Source organism: Capricornis sumatraensis, chromosome X, assembly GCF_032405125.1.
Source record: "Capricornis sumatraensis isolate serow.1 chromosome X, serow.2, whole genome shotgun sequence".
NCBI lineage: Eukaryota > Metazoa > Chordata > Mammalia > Artiodactyla > Bovidae > Capricornis > Capricornis sumatraensis.
Window position 1 is genome coordinate 64025620 of NC_091092.1, and position 20782 is coordinate 64046401.

Here is a 20782-nt window from a genome sequence, read left to right on the forward strand (position 1 = left end):
AGAGAGACGGGCGAAAGCAGCAGAGCCTCCCGATTGCAGACAGGACACTTGCAGATCTTGCCTGGAGTACAGGCTCCATGCGAGGAGGGACCGAGACAGTTAAGACCCCAACAGGGAGGGACTTGGCCCTTGCAGGAGGGTCTTGGAGGGCCCAGAGCAGGGTGGTGAGCAGGGTGAGCAGCTTCTTGACACCTGGCCTAGGGACCTCGTGAGGTGAGGTTTTTCGGGTGGAGTGCGGATGTCTTCGGGTTAGCAGAGGCTGGACACACCAGTCCCGATGGAGGACTAAGCAGACCCCTGCCTCTGTGGTCAGTGCTGGGAGGCCGGGCAGGACGTGAGGAGGAGTTGAGGACCGAGCATCTCCCCAGCCTAGGACCCGTGGGATTCCCTGGGCAGGTGCGGCCTCTCGTGGGGCCCCTCAGCACTTTTTGTTCAGGCTAGGGTCTTGTTCTGAGTTTCCTTGCAGGTCCCCAGAGGGTAGGGATCAGGTTGTACCAGGGGAAAGGTGAGCACTGCAAGGGAGCCCTGAGGGGACCTCCCGCCACACAAAACTGAGGGGACCTCACAGAGTCCACCCCTCGTACTGTCACAGAAGGCTGAGGGCTGTGCCACAGGATACCACCCGAGCTGCGTCCTCCCTTTCTCTCACAGGAGCTGCAGGAACCAGGAGGCGAAAGCAGAGGTCTGAGGCCCATGTCCTGAGGTCAGAGAGCAGAGGTGGTCCAGGCAGTACCCGGAGTCAAGGTGAGGAGGGTGCCCTGAGTGTACACCAGGGGCTCCCCATCCCAGAACAGAGGGGACCCCACATGGGCCTAGTCCCACCACCTTGTCAGCCTCGGAAGTCTTGGACTGTGCTGACTGCACCCTGGGGAGACACCTCACTTCCTTCTTCAGGTAGCCAGGGGACTGGATGCCCCGGAGGCTTGCGCCTGTGAAGTCTGAGAACACCTTTCAAGAGGAGATGCATAAGTGGCCTGTGGCCGCCCAGGGTGTGGTTTTCAGCTGAGGCTGTTCACATCCCCTCTCTCCACCATCCAGGCCTGTGGTCCCCATATGTCCCCATCTGCCCCCCGCCCCCCTCCGCCGCCTCCCTCCTGCCTCAGGCTGTGGTTTGATCCCAGGCATCGCGCTCATGGTCGACATGAGTGAGCTGAGCAAGCTCGAGGAAGAACTTAGGACCCAGGCCCAGGGCCCATTGGAGGCGCAGCTCTCGGGGCCTGAGGCAGGGGAGACTGCAATTGCCCCCCACCCCAGTCTCTGGCCTTGCCCCCGGTAGCTCTGAATGAGATGCTGGCTAACCTGATTAAGTTCCTGCTGCTCATGCATCCGGCCAAGGAGCTGACCTCCCAGGTGGAAATGCTAAAGAAGGTCCTCAGGGATGACCAGCAGCACTTTCCGGTGGTCTTCGGCCAAGCCTCATAGTGCCTGCAGCTGGTCTGTGGTGTGGAGGTGAAGGAGGTGGAACCCAGGGAGCACATCTACATCATGGTCCCCACCGTGGGCCTCACCTATGATATGATGCTGAACAGTGGGCAGGGCCTGCCCAAGGCCGGCCTCCCGGTACTGGTCCTCAGCCTAATCATGTGGAATGGAGACCGTGCCCCCGAGGAGGAGGTCAGGGGAGCACTCAGCAGGATGGGGGGGGCTGTCGAGAGTGAGCACTGCAACTTTGGGGAGCCCAGGGAGCTGCTTACCCACATGTGGGTACAGGAGGGGTACCTGGCATACCGGCAAGTGCCTGAAAGCCACCCTGCCCGCTCTGAGCTCCTGTGGGGTCCCCAGGCCTATGCGGAGACCAGCAAGTGGGACGTCGTGGCATTTCTGCTCAGGGTCAAACAAAGGGCTTTGAGGGCCTTCCCACCCCTGTCTACGTAGCCTGCAAGGGAGGAGGATGAGGCGGGCTGAGCCAGAGCAGCATCCAGGTGATCCTTCCCTCTGTGATTGAAGAGGGAGAGGTCAGCCTTCTCAGACGTGCTGGCCCAGGCCAGTTGGGGAAACGGGTGTATAGCATCTTTGGATTCCTGTTCTCTATGATGACATGGAGATTCATCTGCTTTCCTTAGAGAACTTTCAAAATTTGATTTTTTCTTTTTTTTTTTTTTTTGTTCCATGATTGTTTTCATAGAAGGCTAAATAAACTTCAGTGTCTTAACTTAGTGAATGATGTTGATCACAGTGTGTTTGAACTTACCCAGTTCGAGAACAAGAGCTTCGCTGTTTTGTAAAAGAGATTGGAGACTCTTCCATTGTGTTTTGTGGTCCCGAACAGGATGCAATGGAATTGGAATTAGAACTGTTTTGGAAAAGTGAGCTTACTTGGCAGTAATATTGATGGGGGAAGAATTAGATGATAAAAGTAATTGTAGTGAATTCATGGTTCTGTCCTTCTTGTGTGTCATTTTCAAAAACTAAATAATCTCTGTTTATTTGGATTTGCCTGGGTCATTTTAGGAAGTAGCAGAATGAATTGAGCCCCCTGCTCACTGGCTCGTGTATTCCGAAGACCTTTTAGGAGCCTCTGCTCTGTGAAATGCTGTGTTAGCAGTGGGGACACTAGGAGAAGCAGGACACCCCCACACCTAGAGCGACGGTCTAGGAGCTGCAGTCACATGAGGAAGGTGGAAAGACATCCCGTAGTCGCAATGAACAGTGCAACACAGGGCGGGGTGGTGGGGTTACAGGAGGAGTGTTGGAGTGTCAGTGCCTGAGCCAGGGTGGTTTGGGGCTTGGGAAAGCTGGGTTCTTTCTGTGGGAGGTGACTGTGTTGAGGCTGGGTGGTGGCAGCCCTCAGACTTGCAGACAGTGTGTCTTGGGGGTGACGGGAAATTCTGAAGTGGATCGTTGCTGTGAGGTGTCCTTTTGCATCTTGGATAAAGCCCAGAGAGATCTCTTTCTTGGGCAGGAAGGGAGGGGCCCTGGCTCTCGTCACATTGCTCTTGATCACAGGGGCAAATGAGGTGTTTTCACACCCCACGCTGCTGCTACTGCTGCTAAGTCGCTTCAGTCGTGTCTGACTCTGTGCGACCCCATAGACAGCAGCCCACCAGGCTCCCCCGTCCCTGGGATTCTCCAGGCAAGAACACTGGAGTGGGTTGCCATTTCCTTCTCCAGTGCGTGAAAGTGAAAAGTGAAAGTGAAGTCGCTCAGTCATGTCCGACTCCTAGAGACCCCACGGACTGCAGCCTACCAGGCTCCTCCGTCCATGGGATTTTCCAGGCAAGAGTACTGGAGTGGGGTGCCATTGCCTTCTCTGACTGAACACCTGACATCTCTCCAATCCCACACTGCCTACCGGATGCTCAACAAAGAGCAGCAGGTAGAACTCATAATGACAAAATCTCCTGTTTTGGGGAAGACAGTCTGAGCAGGTCACATGGGTCTTGAAATTCTCAACCATTTCCAAGTGTCCACTGACTATGTGGCAGGTGCCATGTATGTAGCCAGAATCACATCTTCTGTTCCTGTTGTTCTCTGGCACTCAGCAGGGAGAGCTGCCCCTTCAGCCCCCTGCACCCGCCCGCACACCAGACTGCAGTGACCTCACCACCTCCTGAGGCCCGGAACTCGCTCCTGTCATTTGATGCCAGGCACAGCCTTAACCTGTTGAGTCTCTGCTGCCTCCACACTTCTGAACCTGCCTGAAGCCAGGGACGCTGGTGGATGTTGCATCTTTTTTTTTTTTTTTTTTTTAATATAACAGCAAAAGAGACACAGATGTATGGATGTTGCATCTCTTCTGGCTAGTACTTATTTCTTTTGTCATCTGGATCTCAGACTCTGAGTCTCAGATAAATAAAAAAAGCAGTCAAAATCGCTGCTCTGTGCGTTTTCCTCTTAGAGGTTATGTTATTCAACCGGGGTGTATGTGTGTGTTTGAGGGGTGCGGAGCAGTGTCTTTCCCAGCTGGGAATCAAAGTTCCCAGGATCCAGTCACCCAGCAGGATTTCTCCACTTAGCAGCTTCTCTTCACTCATTTCATCCCTCTGATATCTAGAGCATGGGCACAAGTGGCCAAAATAAAGTCCAGATGACCAAATAAATGGTCATTTCAATATACTTGGTAATCTGCTTTCCCAGGACAGAGAGTAGAGGACCAGCCCAGGGAATACTGGGCCATACTTCAAAGCAACATTTGCTCTTCTCCAGGATTCTGAGCAGATGGTGGGGCAGTGGTAGAAAACACCTCCTTTGCCCCTGTGGTCAACAGCAATGCAACAACAGTCAGGACCCCTTCCTTCCTGCCCGAGAAAGAGATCTCTCTGTGTTTTATCCAAGATGCAAAAGGATACCTCACAGCAATGATCTGTTTCAGACTTTCCCGTCACCCCCAAGACACACTGTCTGCACGTCTGAAGGATGCCACCACGCAGCCTCATCACAATCACCTCCCACAGAAGGAACCCAGCTTCCCAAAGCCCCAGAACGCCCTGGCTCAGACACTGACGTTGCAGCGTTCCTCTAGGAGCCCGAGCGCCCCGCCCTGGGTTGCCTGGTTTAGTGTGACTAGGGGACTTATCTCCACCTTCTTCGTGTGACTACGGCTCCTAGATCATCGCTCAAGGTGTGGGGGGTGTCCGGCTTCTCCTAGTGTCCCCACTGCTAACCCAGCCTTTCATGGAGCAGCGGCTCCATAAAGGTCTTTGGAATACACGAGCCAGTGAGCAGGGGGCTCAATTCATGATCCGCTGACTCCTTAAATAACCCAGGCAAATCCAAATGAACAAGACATTATTTAGTTGTTGAAAATGACACACAAGAAGGACAGAACCATGAATTCACTACCATTACTTTTATCATCTCTTCCATCATCAATATTACTGCCAAGTAAGCTCACTTTTCCAAAACAGTTCTAATTCCAATTCCATCGCATCCTGTTCAGGACCACAAAATACAATGGAAGAGTCTCCGATCTCTTTTACAAAACAGCAAAACTCTTGCTCACAATCTGGGTAAGCGCAAATGCACTGTCATCAGCATCATTCACGAAGCTGAGACACTGAAGTTTATTTAGCATTCTATGAAAACAATCAGAGTTTGAACATTTTCTAAGGAGAACTGGTGAATCTCCATGTCATCATACAGAAAACAAATGCAATGAAGCTATACACTGGTTCCCCAAACTGCCCCAGGCCCTCACTTCTGAGAAGGCTGACCGCTCCCTCTTCAATCTCAGAGCGAAGGCTCACCTGGATGCTGCTCTGGCTCAGTCCGCCTCATCCTACTCCCCTGCAGCCTCTGCAGACCGCAGTGGGAAGGCCCTCAAAGCCCTTTGTTTGACCCTGAGCAGAAATGCCATGATTTCCCTCTTGCTGGTCTCCGCATAAGCCCGGGGACCCCACAGGAACTCATAGCGAGCAGGGTGGCTGTAAGGCACCTGCCGGTACTCCAGGTACCCCTCCTGCACCCACATGTGGGTCAGAAGCGTCCTGGGCTCCCCAAAGATGCAGTGCACACTCCCAGCATACACACCCAATCTGCTGAGCGCTCCCCAGACCTTCTGCTCAGGGGCACGGTCTCCATTCCGCATGATCAGGTTGAGGACCAGCACCAGGAGGCCGGCCTTGGGGAGGCTCTGCCCACTGCTCAGCACTGCGTTGCAGCTGAGGCCCAGGATGGAGACCATGATGTAGATGTGCTCCCTGGGGTCCACCTCCTTCACTTCCACGCCAAAGACCAGCTGCAGGCACTGCGAGGCTTGGCTGAAGACCACCGGGAAGTACTCCTGGTTATCCCTGAGGACCTTATTCAGCATTTCCGCCTGGGAGGTCGGCTCCTTGGCTCGATACTTGAGGAGCAGGAACTTCATTAGGCTAGCTATCATCTCATTCAGCGCTTCCTGGGGCAAGGACTCCCCAGTGCCTAAGGAGGACACTGTGGGGGAGGAGGCCGAGGCAGATGCAGCCACCCCTGCCTCAGCCCCCAAGAGCTGCGCATTCACCGGGCCCTGGGCCTCGCCAGGGTCCTGAAAACCTTCCTCGGGCTTGCTCAGCTCACTCATCTCGACCACGAGCGTGATGCCTGGGATCAAACCACAGACAGGAGTCAGCCAGGGTGACAGATGGGGACCACGGGCCAGGCTGGGGGAGAGAGGGGCTGTGAATGGCCTCAGCTGAGCACCACACCCTGGGCGGACTGACACAGGCAACTTACAGGTCTCCGCTTGAGGGGTGCTCTCAGACCTCACAGGGGCAAGCCTCCGGGGCAGCCAGTCCCCTGGCTACCGGAAGGAGGAAGTGAGGTGGCTCCGCAGGGTACAGTCAGCACAGTCCAAGACTTCCGAGGCTGACAAGGTGGGGGATTAGGCCCTTGGGTGGTCCCTTCTGTTCTGGGGTGGGGAGCCCCCGGTGCACACTCAGGGTACCCTCCTCACCTTGACTCCGGGTACTGCCTGCACCTTCTCTGCCCTCTGACCTCAGGGCACGAGCCTCAGTCCTCTGCCTTCCCCTCCTGGTTCCTGCAGCTCCTGTGAGAAAAAGGGAGGGGGCAGCTCGGGGGTATCCTGTGGCACAGCCCTCAGCCTTCTGTGACAGTACGCGGGGTGGACTCTGTGAGGTCCCCCCAGTTGTGTGGTGGGAGGTCCCCTCAGGGCTCCCTTGTAGTGCTCACCTTGCCCCTGGCACCACCTGGTCCCTCCCCTCTGGGGGCCTGCATGGAAATTCGGAACAAGATCCCAGCCTCAACAGAAAGCGCTGAGGGGCTCCACATGCTGCCGAACCTGCCCAGGGCTTCCTGTGGGTCCTAGGCTGGGGACATGCTCGGTCCTCAGCTCCTCCTCACGTCCTGCCTGGCCTCCCAGCACTGACCACAGGGGCGGGGGTCTGCTTAGTCCTCCCTCGGGTTTGCGGAGTTCAGCCTCTGCCGACCTGAAGCCTCTGCCCTCCGCCCAAACAAACCTCACCTCCCGGGGTCCCTAAGCCAGAAGTCAAGAAACTGCTCACCCCACTCCAGGGCCTCCAAGAGTCCCCACAAGGGCTAGGATCCCTGCCTCCCTGTTGGGGTCTTTCCGCTTCAGTCCATCCTCGCATGCAGCCTGGCCCTCAGGCAGGACCGGAGATTGTCCCGTCCGCCATTTTGAGACCCCCGCCGCTTTCACAAGATCCCCAGTCTCTCTCAGACCAGCATGTAAGAAAGGCAGACACACAGAATGTGCTCCCAGGGCCGACTACAGGGGCGGGGATCTGTGGGGTTCCGTCGCTCCTCATGCAGGGTCCCCTCAGTCCTCCCTCAGGCACCTCACCTGCCTCCGGCCGGGACCTGGGATTCTCGCCTCTCCCCAGCTGAAGCCCCGCCCCTTATACCACCCCCAGGCTCTCCAAGACCCGGATGTCAGGAAGTCAGACCATGCCTGCTGCGCTCCTCCGACCCCCACAGTTGCCCTGGACTGACGGCAGAGATGAGCTTCTCTGAGGTACCCTCTGATTGGGGTTCAGGGTCCTCTAGTTCCTCCTCAGGGTCCTCAACCTGACACCCCACCGGACCTGGGAATCCGACCACCTAAGGCCCCGCCCCATATGCAAGGTCCCCAGTCTGAGATCCCGACCGACCGACCTCAGGAAGTCAGCCCCCCTACCAGGTCTCCAGTCTGAGATCCGGATATGAGGAAGTGAAACCGCGCACGCTGGGCTCATCCTACCCCAGGGCCACCAAGGGCCAACAGCAGCTACAGGCTTCCCTGAGGTCTCCTCTGATTGGGGTCCAGAGTCCGCTCAGTCCTCCCTCAGGGTCCTCAACTTGAAACTCTGGAGGAGCTGGGCTTCTTCCCTCTGCTCACCCGAGGCCACGCCCCCTTTCCCAGGTCCCCAGTTTCTCTGAGACCTGGATGTCAGGAAATGCAGCATGTGCTCATCCACCCTCTGTGTTCCCTGAGCCTTGATGTGAGGGTCCCGCCTCGGGTCAACACTAGGGGCATCCCTGGATCTGCCAGGGCTCAAGACGAGGTCCCTGAGGGATGATAAAAGGTAACCCCACTGATCCCTGCCCCTGCTGCCAGCCCTGGGCCACCCTGGTGGTGGGATGAGCACTTGGCAGCCGGTTCGGACTTCCGCATCTGCATCTCAGAGACATTAGGCAACTGTTAGAAGGGGCAGGGCCTCAGACGGGAAGAGGGGGAGATCTTAGTTCTTTTGAGGGTCAAGGTGAAGACACTAAGGGAAGACTGAAGAGGACGCTGGACCCCAGAGCAGAGTGGGGTCTGGGAGGACATAGGGCAGATGAACCATGCTGCATTTCCTGACATCCGGGTGTCAGAGAGACTGGGGACCTGACATAACGGATGGGGCACGAGTGGGGAGAGGAGAGAATCGAAAGCCCTTACACAGAGACAAGTTGAGGTCCCTGAGGGATGACTGAAGGGACCCCAAGTGAAGACTCTAGGGACCCCAAGGTAAGACTGATGGAACCCCACAGATCTCAGCCCCTGTTATCGGCCCTGGGAGCCCTTGGGGCGAGAAGAGCACACTAGGTCTGTCCTCTCTTCCTGAGTTCCGGGTCTGTGAGTGTGGGGACCAGGTGCGAGGAGCAGGGACCTCTTCCCACCTTTCCTAGTGGGGAGACGACAGAGCCTAGGTCCTACCGGAAGTCAAGGTGAACACCCTGAGTGAGGACTGAGGGTAGTCAGATCTCAGACCAGAGGGAACCTTGGTAGTCCCCAGGCAGGACAACTTCATGCCGCAGTGCCTGACATCCCTGTCAGAGAGACGGGCGAAAGCAGCAGAGCCTCCCGATTGCAGACAGGACACTTGCAGATCTTGCCTGGAGTACAGGCTCCATGCGAGGAGGGACCGAGACAGTTAAGACCCCAACAGGGAGGGACTTGGCCCTTGCAGGAGGGTCTTGGAGGGCCCAGAGCAGGGTGGTGAGCAGGGTGAGCAGCTTCTTGACACCTGGCCTAGGGACCTCGTGAGGTGAGGTTTTTCGGGTGGAGTGCGGATGTCTTCGGGTTAGCAGAGGCTGGACACACCAGTCCCGATGGAGGACTAAGCAGACCCCTGCCTCTGTGGTCAGTGCTGGGAGGCCGGGCAGGACGTGAGGAGGAGTTGAGGACCGAGCATCTCCCCAGCCTAGGACCCGTGGGATTCCCTGGGCAGGTGCGGCCTCTCGTGGGGCCCCTCAGCACTTTTTGTTCAGGCTAGGGTCTTGTTCTGAGTTTCCTTGCAGGTCCCCAGAGGGTAGGGATCAGGTTGTACCAGGGGAAAGGTGAGCACTTCAAAGGAGCTCTGAGGGGACCTCCCGCCACACAAAACTGAGGGGACCTCACAGAGTCCACCCCTCGTACTGTCACAGAAGGCTGAGGGCTGTGCCACAGGATACCCCCGAGCTGCGTCCTCCCATTCTCTCACAGGAGCTGCAGGAACCAGGAGGCGAAAGCAGAGGTCTGAGGCCCATGTCCTGAGGTCAGAGAGCAGAGGTGGTCCAGGCAGTACCCGGAGTCAAGGTGAGGAGGGTGCCCTGAGTGTACACCAGGGGCTCCCCATCCCAGAACAGAGGGGACCCCACATGGGCCTAGTCCCACCACCTTGTCAGCCTCGGAAGTCTTGGACTGTGCTGACTGCACCCTGGGGAGACACCTCACTTCCTTCTTCAGGTAGCCAGGGGACTGGATGCCCCGGAGGCTTGCGCCTGTGAAGTCTGAGAACACCTTTCAAGAGGAGATGCGTAAGTGGCCTGTGGCCGCCCAGGGTGTGGTTTTCAGCTGAGGCTGTTCACAGCCCCTCTCTCCACCATCCAGGCCTGTGGTCCCCATATGTCCCCATCTGCCCCCCGCCCCCCTCCGCCGCCTCCCTCCTGCCTCAGGCTGTGGTTTGATCCCAGGCATCGCGCTCATGGTCGACATGAGTGAGCTGAGCAAGCTCGAGGAAGAACTTAGGACCCAGGCCCAGGGCCCATTGGAGGCGCAGCTCTCGGGGCCTGAGGCAGGGGAGACTGCAATTGCCCCCCACCCCAGTCTCTGGCCTTGCCCCCGGTAGCTCTGAATGAGATGCTGGCTAACCTGATTAAGTTCCTGCTGCTCATGCATCCGGCCAAGGAGCTGACCTCCCAGGTGGAAATGCTAAAGAAGGTCCTCAGGGATGAACAGGAGCACTTTCCGGTGGTCTTCAGCCAAGCCTCACAGTGCCTGCAGCTGGTCTGTGGTGTGGAGGTGAAGGAGGTGGAACCCAGGGAGCACATCTACATCATGGTCCCCACCGTGGGCCTCACCTATGATACGATGTGGAACAGTGGGCAGGGCCTGCCCAAGGCCGGCCTCCCGGTACTGGTCCTCAGCCTAATCATGTGGAATGGAGACCGTGCCCCCGAGGAGGAGGTCAGGGGAGCACTCAGCAGGATGGGGGGGCTGTCGAGAGTGAGCACTGCAACTTTGGGGAGCCCAGGGAGCTGCTTACCCACATGTGGGTACAGGAGGGGTACCTGGCATACCGGCAAGTGCCTGAAAGCCACCCTGCCCGCTCTGAGCTCCTGTGGGGTCCCCAGGCCTATGCGGAGACCAGCAAGTGGGACGTCGTGGCATTTCTGCTCAGGGTCAAACAAAGGGCTTTGAGGGCCTTCCCACCCCTGTCTACGTAGCCTGCAAGGGAGGAGGATGAGGCGGGCTGAGCCAGAGCAGCATCCAGGTGATCCTTCCCTCTGTGATTGAAGAGGGAGAGGTCAGCCTTCTCAGACGTGCTGGCCCAGGCCAGTTGGGGAAACTGGTGTATAGCATCTTTGGATTCCTGTTCTCTATGATGACATGGAGATTCATCTGCTTTCCTTAGAGAACTTTCAAAATTTGATTTTTTCTTTTTTTTTCTTTTTTTGTTCCATGATTGTTTTCATAGAAGGCTAAATAAACTTCAGTGTCTTAACTTAGTGAATGATGTTGATCACAGTGTGTTTGAACTTACCCAGTTCGAGAACAAGAGCTTCGCTGTTTTGTGAAAGAGATTGGAGACTCTTCCATTGTGTTTTGTGGTCCCGAACAGGATGCAATGGAATTGGAATTAGAACTGTTTTGGAAAAGTGAGCTTACTTGGCAGTAATATTGATGGGGGAAGAATTAGATGATAAAAGTAATTGTAGTGAATTCATGGTTCTGTCCTTCTTGTGTGTCATTTTCAAAAACTAAATAATCTCTGTTTATTTGGATTTGCCTGGGTCATTTTAGGAAGTAGCAGAATGAATTGAGCCCCCTGCTCACTGGCTCGTGTATTCCGAAGACCTTTTAGGAGCCTCTGCTCTGTGAAATGCTGTGTTAGCAGTGGGGACACTAGGAGAAGCAGGACACCCCCACACCTAGAGCGACGGTCTAGGAGCTGCAGTCACATGAGGAAGGTGGAAAGACATCCCGTAGTCGCAATGAACAGTGCAACACAGGGCAGGGTGGTGGGGTTACAGGAGGAGTGTTGGAGTGTCAGTGCCTGAGCCAGGGTGGTTTGGGGCTTGGGAAAGCTGGGTTCTTTCTGTGGGAGGTGACTGTGTTGAGGCTGGGTGGTGGCAGCCCTCAGACTTGCAGACAGTGTGTCTTGGGGGTGACGGGAAATTCTGAAGTGGATCGTTGCTGTGAGGTGTCCTTTTGCATCTTGGATAAAGCCCAGAGAGATCTCTTTCTTGGGCAGGAAGGGAGGGGCCCTGGCTCTCGTCACATTGCTCTTGATCACAGGGGCAAATGAGGTGTTTTCACACCCCATGCTGCTGCTACTGCTGCTAAGTCGCTTCAGTCGTGTCGGACTCTGTGCGACCCCATAGACAGCAGCCCACCAGGCTCCCCCGTCCCTGGGATTCTCCAGGCAAGAACACTGGAGTGGGTTGCCATTTCCTTCTCCAGTGCGTGAAAGTGAAAAGTGAAAGTGAAGTCGCTCAGTCATGTCCGACTCCTAGAGACCCCACGGACTGCAGCCTACCAGGCTCCTCCGTCCATGGGATTTTCCAGGCAAGAGTACTGGAGTGGGGTGCCATTGCCTTCTCTGACTGAACACCTGACATCTCTCCAATCCCACACTGCCTACCGGATGCTCAACAAAGAGCAGCAGGTAGAACTCATAATGACAAAATCTCCTGTTTTGGGGAAGACAGTCTGAGCAGGTCACATGGGTCTTGAAATTCTCAACCATTTCCAAGTGTCCACTGACTATGTGGCAGGTGCCATGTATGTAGCCAGAATCACATCTTCTGTTCCTGTTGTTCTCTGGCACTCAGCAAGCAGGGAGAGCTGCCCCTTCAGCCCCCTGCACCCGCCCGCACACCAGACTGCAGTGACCTCACCACCTCCTGAGGCCCGGAACTCGCTCCTGTCATTTGATGCCAGGCACAGCCTTAACCTGTTGAGTCTCTGCTGCCTCCACACTTCTGAACCTGCCTGAAGCCAGGGACTCTGGTGGATGTTGCATCTTTTTTTTTTTTTTTTTTTTAATATAACAGCAAAAGAGACACAGAAGTATGGATGTTGCATCTCTTCTGGCTAGTACTTATTTCTTTTGTCATTTGGATCTCAGACTCTGAGTCTCAGATAAATAAAAAAAGCAGTCAAAATCGCTGCTCTGTGCGTTTTCCTCTTAGAGGTTATGTTATTCAACCGGGGTGTATGTGTGTGTTTGAGGGGTGCGGAGCAGTGTCTTTCCCAGCTGGGAATCAAACTTCCCAGGATCCAGTCACCCAGCAGGATTTCTCCACTTAGCAGCTTCTCTTCACTCATTTCATCCCTCTGATATCTAGAGCATGGGCACAAGTGGCCAAAATAAAGTCCAGATGACCAAATAAATGGTCATTTCAATATACTTGGTAATCTGCTTTCCCAGGACAGAGAGTAGAGGACCAGCCCAGGGAATACTGGGCCATACTTCAAAGCAACATTTGCTCTTCTCCAGGATTCTGAGCAGATGGTGGGGCAGTGGTAGAAAACACCTCCTTTGCCCCTGTGGTCAACAGCAATGCAGCAACAGTCAGGACCCCTTCCTTCCTGCCCAAGAAAGAGATCTCTCTGTGTTTTATCCAAGATGCCAAAGGATACCTCACAGCAATGATCTGTTTCAGACTTTCCCGTCACCCCCAAGACACACTGTCTGCACGTCTGAAGGATGCCACCACACAGCCTCATCACAATCACCTCCCACAGAAGGAACCCAGCTTCCCAAAGCCCCAGAACGCCCTGGCTCAGACACTGACGTTGCAGCGTTCCTCTAGGAGCCCGAGCGCCCCGCCCTGGGTTGCCTGGTTTAGTGTGACTAGGGGACTTATCTCCACCTTCTTCGTGTGACTACGGCTCCTAGATCATCGCTCAAGGTGTGGGGGGTGTCCGGCTCCTCCTAGTGTCCCCACTGCTAACCCAGCCTTTCATGGAGCAGCGGCTCCATAAAGGTCTTTGGAATACACGAGCCAGTGAGCAGGGGGCTCAATTCATGATCCGCTGACTCCTTAAATAACCCAGGCAAATCCAAATGAACAAGACATTATTTAGTTTTTGAAAATGACACACAAGAAGGACAGAACCATGAATTCACTACCATTACTTTTATCATCTCTTCCATCAATATTACTGCCAAGTAAGCTCACTTTTCCAAAACAGTTCTAATTCCAATTCCATCGCATCCTGTTCAGGACCACAAAATACAATGGAAGAGTCTCCAATCTCTTTTACAAAACAGCAAAACTCTTGCTCACAATCTGGGTAAGCGCAAATGCACTGTCATCAGCATCATTCACGAAGCTGAGACACTGAAGTTTATTTAGCATTCTATGAAAACAATCAGAGTTTGAACATTTTCTAAGGAGAACTGGTGAATCTCCATGTCATCATACAGAAAACAAATGCAATGAAGCTATACACTGGTTCCCCAAACTGCCCCAGGCCCTCACTTCTGAGAAGGCTGACCGCTCCCTCTTCAATCTCAGAGCGAAGGCTCACCTGGATGCTGCTCTGGCTCAGTCCGCCTCATCCTACTCCCCTGCAGCCTCTGCAGACCGCAGTGGGAAGGCCCTCAAAGCCCTTTGTTTGACCCTGAGCAGAAATGCCATGATTTCCCTCTTGCTGGTCTCCGCATAAGCCCGGGGACCCCACAGGAACTCATAGCGAGCAGGGTGGCTGTAAGGCACCTGCCGGTACTCCAGGTACCCCTCCTGCACCCACACGTGGGTCAGAAGCGTCCTGGGCTCCCCAAAGATGCAGTGCACACTCCCAGCATACACACCCAATCTGCTGAGCGCTCCCCAGACCTTCTGCTCAGGGGCACGGTCTCCATTCCGCATGATCAGGTTGAGGACCAGCACCAGGAGGCCGGCCTTGGGGAGGCTCTGCCCACTGCTCAGCATTGCGTTGCAGCTGAGGCCCAGGATGGAGACCATGATGTAGATGTGCTCCCTGGGGTCCACCTCCTTCACTTCCACGCCAAAGACCAGCTGCAGGCACTGCGAGGCTTGGCTGAAGACCACCGGGAAGTACTCCTGGTTATCCCTGAGGACCTTATTCAGCATTTCCGCCTGGGAGGTCGGCTCCTTGGCTCGATACTTGAGGAGCAGGAACTTCATTAGGCTAGCTATCATCTCATTCAGCGCTTCCTGGGGCAAGGACTCCCCAGTGCCTAAGGAGGACACTGTGGGGGAGGAGGCCGAGGCAGATGCAGCCACCCCTGCCTCAGCCCCCAAGAGCTGCGCATTCACCGGGCCCTGGGCCTCGCCAGGGTCCTGAAAACCTTCCTCGGGCTTGCTCAGCTCACTCATCTCGACCACGAGCGTGATGCCTGGGATCAAACCACAGACAGGAGTCAGCCAGGGTGACAGATGGGGACCACGGGCCAGGCTGGGGGAGAGAGGGGCTGTGAATGGCCTCAGCTGAGCACCACACCCTGGGCGGACTGACACAGGCAACTTACAGGTCTCCGCTTGAGGGGTGCTCTCAGACCTCACAGGGGCAAGCCTCCGGGGCAGCCAGTCCCCTGGCTACCGGAAGGAGGAAGTGAGGTGGCTCCGCAGGGTACAGTCAGCACAGTCCAAGACTTCCGAGGCTGACAAGGTGGGGGATTAGGCCCTTGGGTGGTCCCTTCTGTTCTGGGGTGGGGAGCCCCCGGTGCACACTCAGGGTACCCTCCTCACCTTGACTCCGGGTACTGCCTGCACCTTCTCTGCCCTCTGACCTCAGGGCACGAGCCTCAGTCCTCTGCCTTCCCCTCCTGGTTCCCGCAGCTCCTGTGAGAAAAAGGGAGGGGGCAGCTCGGGGGTATCCTGTGGCACAGCCCTCAGCCTTCTGTGACAGTACGCGGGGTGGACTCTGTGAGGTCCCCCCAGTTGTGTGGTGGGAGGTCCCCTCAGGGCTCCCTTGTAGTGCTCACCTTGCCCCTGGCACCACCTGGTCCCTCCCCTCTGGGGGCCTGCATGGAAATTCGGAACAAGATCCCAGCCTCAACAGAAAGCGCTGAGGGGCTCCACATGCTGCCGAACCTGCCCAGGGCTTCCTGTGGGTCCTAGGCTGGGGACATGCTCGGTCCTCAGCTCCTCCTCACGTCCTGCCTGGCCTCCCAGCACTGACCACAGGGGCGGGGGTCTGCTTAGTCCTCCCTCGGGTTTGCGGAGTTCAGCCTCTGCCGACCTGAAGCCTCTGCCCTCCGCCCAAATAAACCTCACCTCCCGGGGTCCCTAAGCCAGAAGTCAAGAAACTGCTCACCCCACTCCAGGGCCTCCAAGAGTCCCCACAAGGGCTAGGATCCCTGCCTCCCTGTTGGGGTCTTTCCGCTTCAGTCCATCCTCGCATGCAGCCTGGCCCTCAGGCAGGACCGGAGATAGTCCCGTCCGCCATTTTGAGACCCCCGCCGCTTTCACAAGATCCCCAGTCTCTCTCAGACCAGCATGTAAGAAAGGCAGACACACAGAATGTGCTCCCAGGGCCGACTACAGGGGCGCGGACCTGTGGGGTTTCGTCGCTCCTCATGCAGGGTCCCCTCAGTCCTCCTTCAGGCACCTCACCTGCCTCCGGCCGGGACCTGGGATTCTCGCCTCTCCCCAGCTGAAGCCCCGCCCCTTATACCACCCCCAGGCTCTCCAAGACCCGGATGTCAGGAAGTCAGACCATGCCTGCTGCGCTCCTCCGACCCCCACAGTTGCCCTGGACTGACGGCAGAGATGAGCTTCTCTGAGGTACCCTCTGATTGGGGTTCAGGGTCCTCTAGTTCCTCCTCAGGGTCCTCAACCTGACACCCCACCGGACCTGGGAATCGGACCACCTAAGGCCCCGCCCCATATGCAAGGTCCCCAGTCTGAGATCCCGACCGACCGACGTCAGGAAGTCAGCCCCCCTACCAGGTCTCCAGTCTGAGATCCGGATACGAGGAAGTGAAACCGCGCACGCTGGGCTCATCCTACCCCAGGGCCACCAAGGACCAACAGCAGCTACAGGCTTCCCTGAGGTCTCCTCTGATTGGGGTCCAGAGTCCGCTCAGTCCTCCCTCAGGGTCCTCAACTTGAAACTCTGGAGGAGCTGGGCTTCTTCCCTCTGCTCCCCCGAGGCCACGCCCCCTTTCCCAGGTCCCCAGTTTCTCTGAGACCTGGATGTCAGGAAATGCAGCATGTGCTCATCCACCCTCTGTGTTCCCTGAGCCTTGATGTGAGGGTCCCGCCTTGGGTCAACACTAGGGGCATCCCTGGATCTGCCAGGGCTCAAGATGAGGTCCCTGAGGGATGATAAAAGGTAACCCCACTGATCCCTGCCCCTGCTGCCAGCCCTGGGCCACCCTGGTGGTGGGATGAGCACTTGGCAGCCGGTTCAGACTTCCGCATCTGCATCTCAGAGACATTAGGCAACTGTTAGAAGGGGCAGGGCCTCAGACGGGAAGAGGGGGAGATCTTAGTTCTTTTGTGGGTCAAGGTGAAGACACTAAGGGAAGACTGAAGAGGACGCTGGACCCCAGAGCAGAGTGGGGTCTGGGAGGACATAGGGCAGATGAACCATGCTGCATTTCCTGACATCCGGGTGTCAGAGAGACTGGGGACCTGACATAACGGATGGGGCACGAGTGGGGAGAGGAGAGAATCGAAAGCCCTTACACAGAGACAAGTTGAGGTCCCTGAGGGATGACTGAAGGGACCCCAAGTGAAGACTCTAGGGACCCCAAGGTAAGACTGATGGAACCCCACAGATCTCAGCCCCTGTTATCGGCCCTGGGAGCCCTTGGGGCGAGAAGAGCACACTAGGTCTGTCCTCTCTTCCTGAGTTCCGGGTCTGTGAGTGTGGGGACCAGGTGCGAGGAGCAGGGACCTCTTCCCACCTTTCCTAGTGGGGAGACGACAGAGCCTAGGTCCTACCGGAAGTCAAGGTGAACACCCTGAGTGAGGACTGAGGGTAGTCAGATCTCAGACCAGAGGGAACCTTGGTAGTCCCCAGGCAGGACAACTTCATGCCGCATTGCCTGACATCCCTGTCAGAGAGACGGGCGAAAGCAGCAGAGCCTCCCGATTGCAGACAGGACACTTGCAGATCTTGCCTGGAGTACAGGCTCCATGCGAGGAGGGACCGAGACAGTTAAGACCCCAACAGGGAGGGACTTGGCCCTTGCAGGAGGGTCTTGGAGGGCCCAGAGCAGGGTGGTGAGCAGGGTGAGCAGCTTCTTGACATCTGGCCTAGGGACCTCGTGAGGTGAGGTTTTTCGGGTGGAGTGCGGATGTCTTCGGGTTAGCAGAGGCTGGACACACCAGTCCCGATGGAGGACTAAGCAGACCCCTGCCTCTGTGGTCAGTGCTGGGAGGCCGGGCAGGACGTGAGGAGGAGTTGAGGACCGAGCATCTCCCCAGCCTAGGACCCGTGGGATTCCCTGGGCAGGTGCGGCCTCTTGTGGGGCCCCTCAGCACTTTTTGTTCAGGCTAGGGTCTTGTTCTGAGTTTCCTTGCAGGTCCCCAGAGGGTAGGGATCAGGTTGTACCAGGGGAAAGGTGAGCACTGCAAGGGAGCCCTGAGGGGACCTCCCGCCACACAAAACTGAGGGGACCTCACAGAGTCCACCCCTCGTACTGTCACAGAAGGCTGAGGGCTGTGCCACAGGATACCCCCGAGCTGCGTCCTCCCTTTCTCTCACAGGAGCTGCAGGAACCAGGAGGCGAAAGCAGAGGTCTGAGGCCCATGTCCTGAGGTCAGAGAGCAGAGGTGGTCCAGGCAGTACCCGGAGTCAAGGTGAGGAGGGTGCCCTGAGTGTACACCAGGGGCTCCCCATCCCAGAACAGAGGGGACCCCACATGGGCCTAGTCCCACCACCTTGTCAGCCTCGGAAGTCTTGGACTGTGCTGACTGCACCCTGGGGAGACACCTCACTTCCTTCTTCAGGTAGCCAGGGGACTGGATGCCCCGGAGGCTTGCGCCTGTGAAGTCTGAGAACACCTTTCAAGAGGAGATGCGTAAGTGGCCTGTGGCCGCCCAGGGTGTGGTTTTCAGCTGAGGCTGTTCACATCCCCTCTCTCCACCATCCAGGCCTGTGGTCCCCGTATGTCCCCATCTGCCCCCCGCCCCCCTCCGCCGCCTCCCTCCTGCCTCAGGCTGTGGTTTGATCCCAGGCATCGCGCTCATGGTCGACATGAGTGAGCTGAGGAAGAACTTAGGACCCAGGCCCAGGGCCCATTGGAGGCGCAGCTCTCGGGGCCTGAGGCAGGGGAGACTGCAATTGCCCCCCACCCCAGTCTCTGGCCTTGCCCCCGGTAGCTCTGAATGAGATGCTGGCTAACCTGATTAAGTTCCTGCTGCTCATGCATCCGGCCAAGGAGCTGACCTCCCAGGTGGAAATGCTAAAGAAGGTCCTCAGGGATGACCAGGAGCACTTTCCGGTGGTCTTCGGCCAAGCCTCATAGTGCCTGCAGCTGGTCTGTGGTGTGGAGGTGAAGGAGGTGGAACCCAGGGAGCACATCTACATCATGGTCCCCACCGTGGGCCTCACCTATGATACGATGCGGAACAGTGGGCAGGGCCTGCCCAAGGCCGGCCTCCCGGTACTGGTCCTCAGCCTAATCATGTGGAATGGAGACCGTGCCCCCGAGGAGGAGGTCAGGGGAGCACTCAGCAGGATGGGGGGGCTGTCGAGAGTGAGCACTGCAACTTTGGAGAGCCCAGGGAGCTGCTTACCCACATGTGGGTACAGGAGGGGTACCTGGCATACCGGCAAGTGCCTGAAAGCCACCCTGCCCGCTCTGAGCTCCTGTGGGGTCCCCAGGCCTATGCGGAGACCAGCAAGTGGGACGTCGTGGCATTTCTGCTCAGGGTCAAACAAAGGGCTTTGAGGGCCTTCCCACCCCTGTCTACGTAGCCTGCAAGGGAGGAGGATGAGGCGGGCTGAGCCAGAGCAGCATCCAGGTGATCCTTCCCTCTGTGATTGAAGAGGGAGAGGTCAGCCTTCTCAGACGTGCTGGCCCAGGCCAGTTGGGGAAACTGGTGTATAGCATCTTTGGATTCCTGTTCTCTATGATGACATGGAGATTCATCTGCTTTCCTTAGAGAACTTTCAAAATTTGATTTTTTCTTTTTTTGTTCCATGATTGTTTTCATAGAAGGCTAAATAAACTTCAGTGTCTTAACTTAGTGAATGATGTTGATCACAGTGTGTTTGAACTTACCCAGTTCGAGAACAAGAGCTTCGCTGTTTTGTAAAAGAGATTGGAGACTCTTCCATTGTGTTTTGTGGTCCCGAACAGGATGCAATGGAATTGGAATTAGAACTGTTTTGGAAAAGTGAGCTTACTTGGCAGTAATATTGATGGGGGAAGAATTAGATGATAAAAGTAATTGTAGTGAATTCATGGTTCTGTCCTTCTTGTGTGTCATTTTCAAAAACTAAATAATCTCTGTTTATTTGGATTTGCCTGGGTCATTTTAGGAAGTAGCAGAATGAATTGAGCCCCCTGCTCACTGGCTCGTGTATTCCGAAGACCTTTTAGGAGCCTCTGCTCTGTGAAATGCTGTGTTAGCAGTGGGGACACTAGGAGAAGCAGGACACCCCCACACCTAGAGCGACGGTCTAGGAGCTGCAGTCACATGAGGAAGGTGGAAAGACATCCCGTAGTCGCAATGAACAGTGCAACACAGGGCGGGGTGGTGGGGTTACAGGAGGAGTGTTGGAGTGTCAGTGCCTGAGCCAGGGTGGTTTGGGGCTTGGGAAAGCTGGGTTCTTTCTGTGGGAGGTGACTGTGTTGAGGCTGGGTGGTGGCAGCCCTCAGACTTGCAGACAGTGTGTCTTGGGGGTGACGGGAAATTCTGAAGTGGATCGTTGCTGTGAGGTGTCCTTTTGCATCTTGGATAAAGCCCAGAGAGATCTCTTTCTTGGGCAGGAAGGGAGGGGCCCTGGCTCTCGTCACATTGCTCTTGATCACAGGGGCAAATGAGGTGTTTTCACACCCCATGCTGCTGCTACTGCTGCTAAGTCGCTTCAGTCGTGTCGGACTCTGTGCGACCCCATAGACAGCAGCCCACCAGGCTCCCCCGTCCCTGGGATTCTCCAGGCAAGAACACTGGAGTGGGTTGCCATTTCCTTCTCCAGTGCGTGAAAGTGAAAAGTGAAAGTGAAGTCGCTCAGTCATGTCCGACTCCTAGAGACCCCACGGACTGCAGCCTACCAGGCTCCTCCGTCCATGGGATTTTCCAGGCAAGAGTACTGGAGTGGGGTGCCATTGCCTTCTCTGACTGAACACCTGACATCTCTCCAATCCCACACTGCCTACCGGATGCTCAACAAAGAGCAGCAGGTAGAACTCATAATGACAAAATCTCCTGTTTTGGGGAAGACAGTCTGAGCAGGTCACATGGGTCTTGAAATTCTCAACCATTTCCAAGTGTCCACTGACTATGTGGC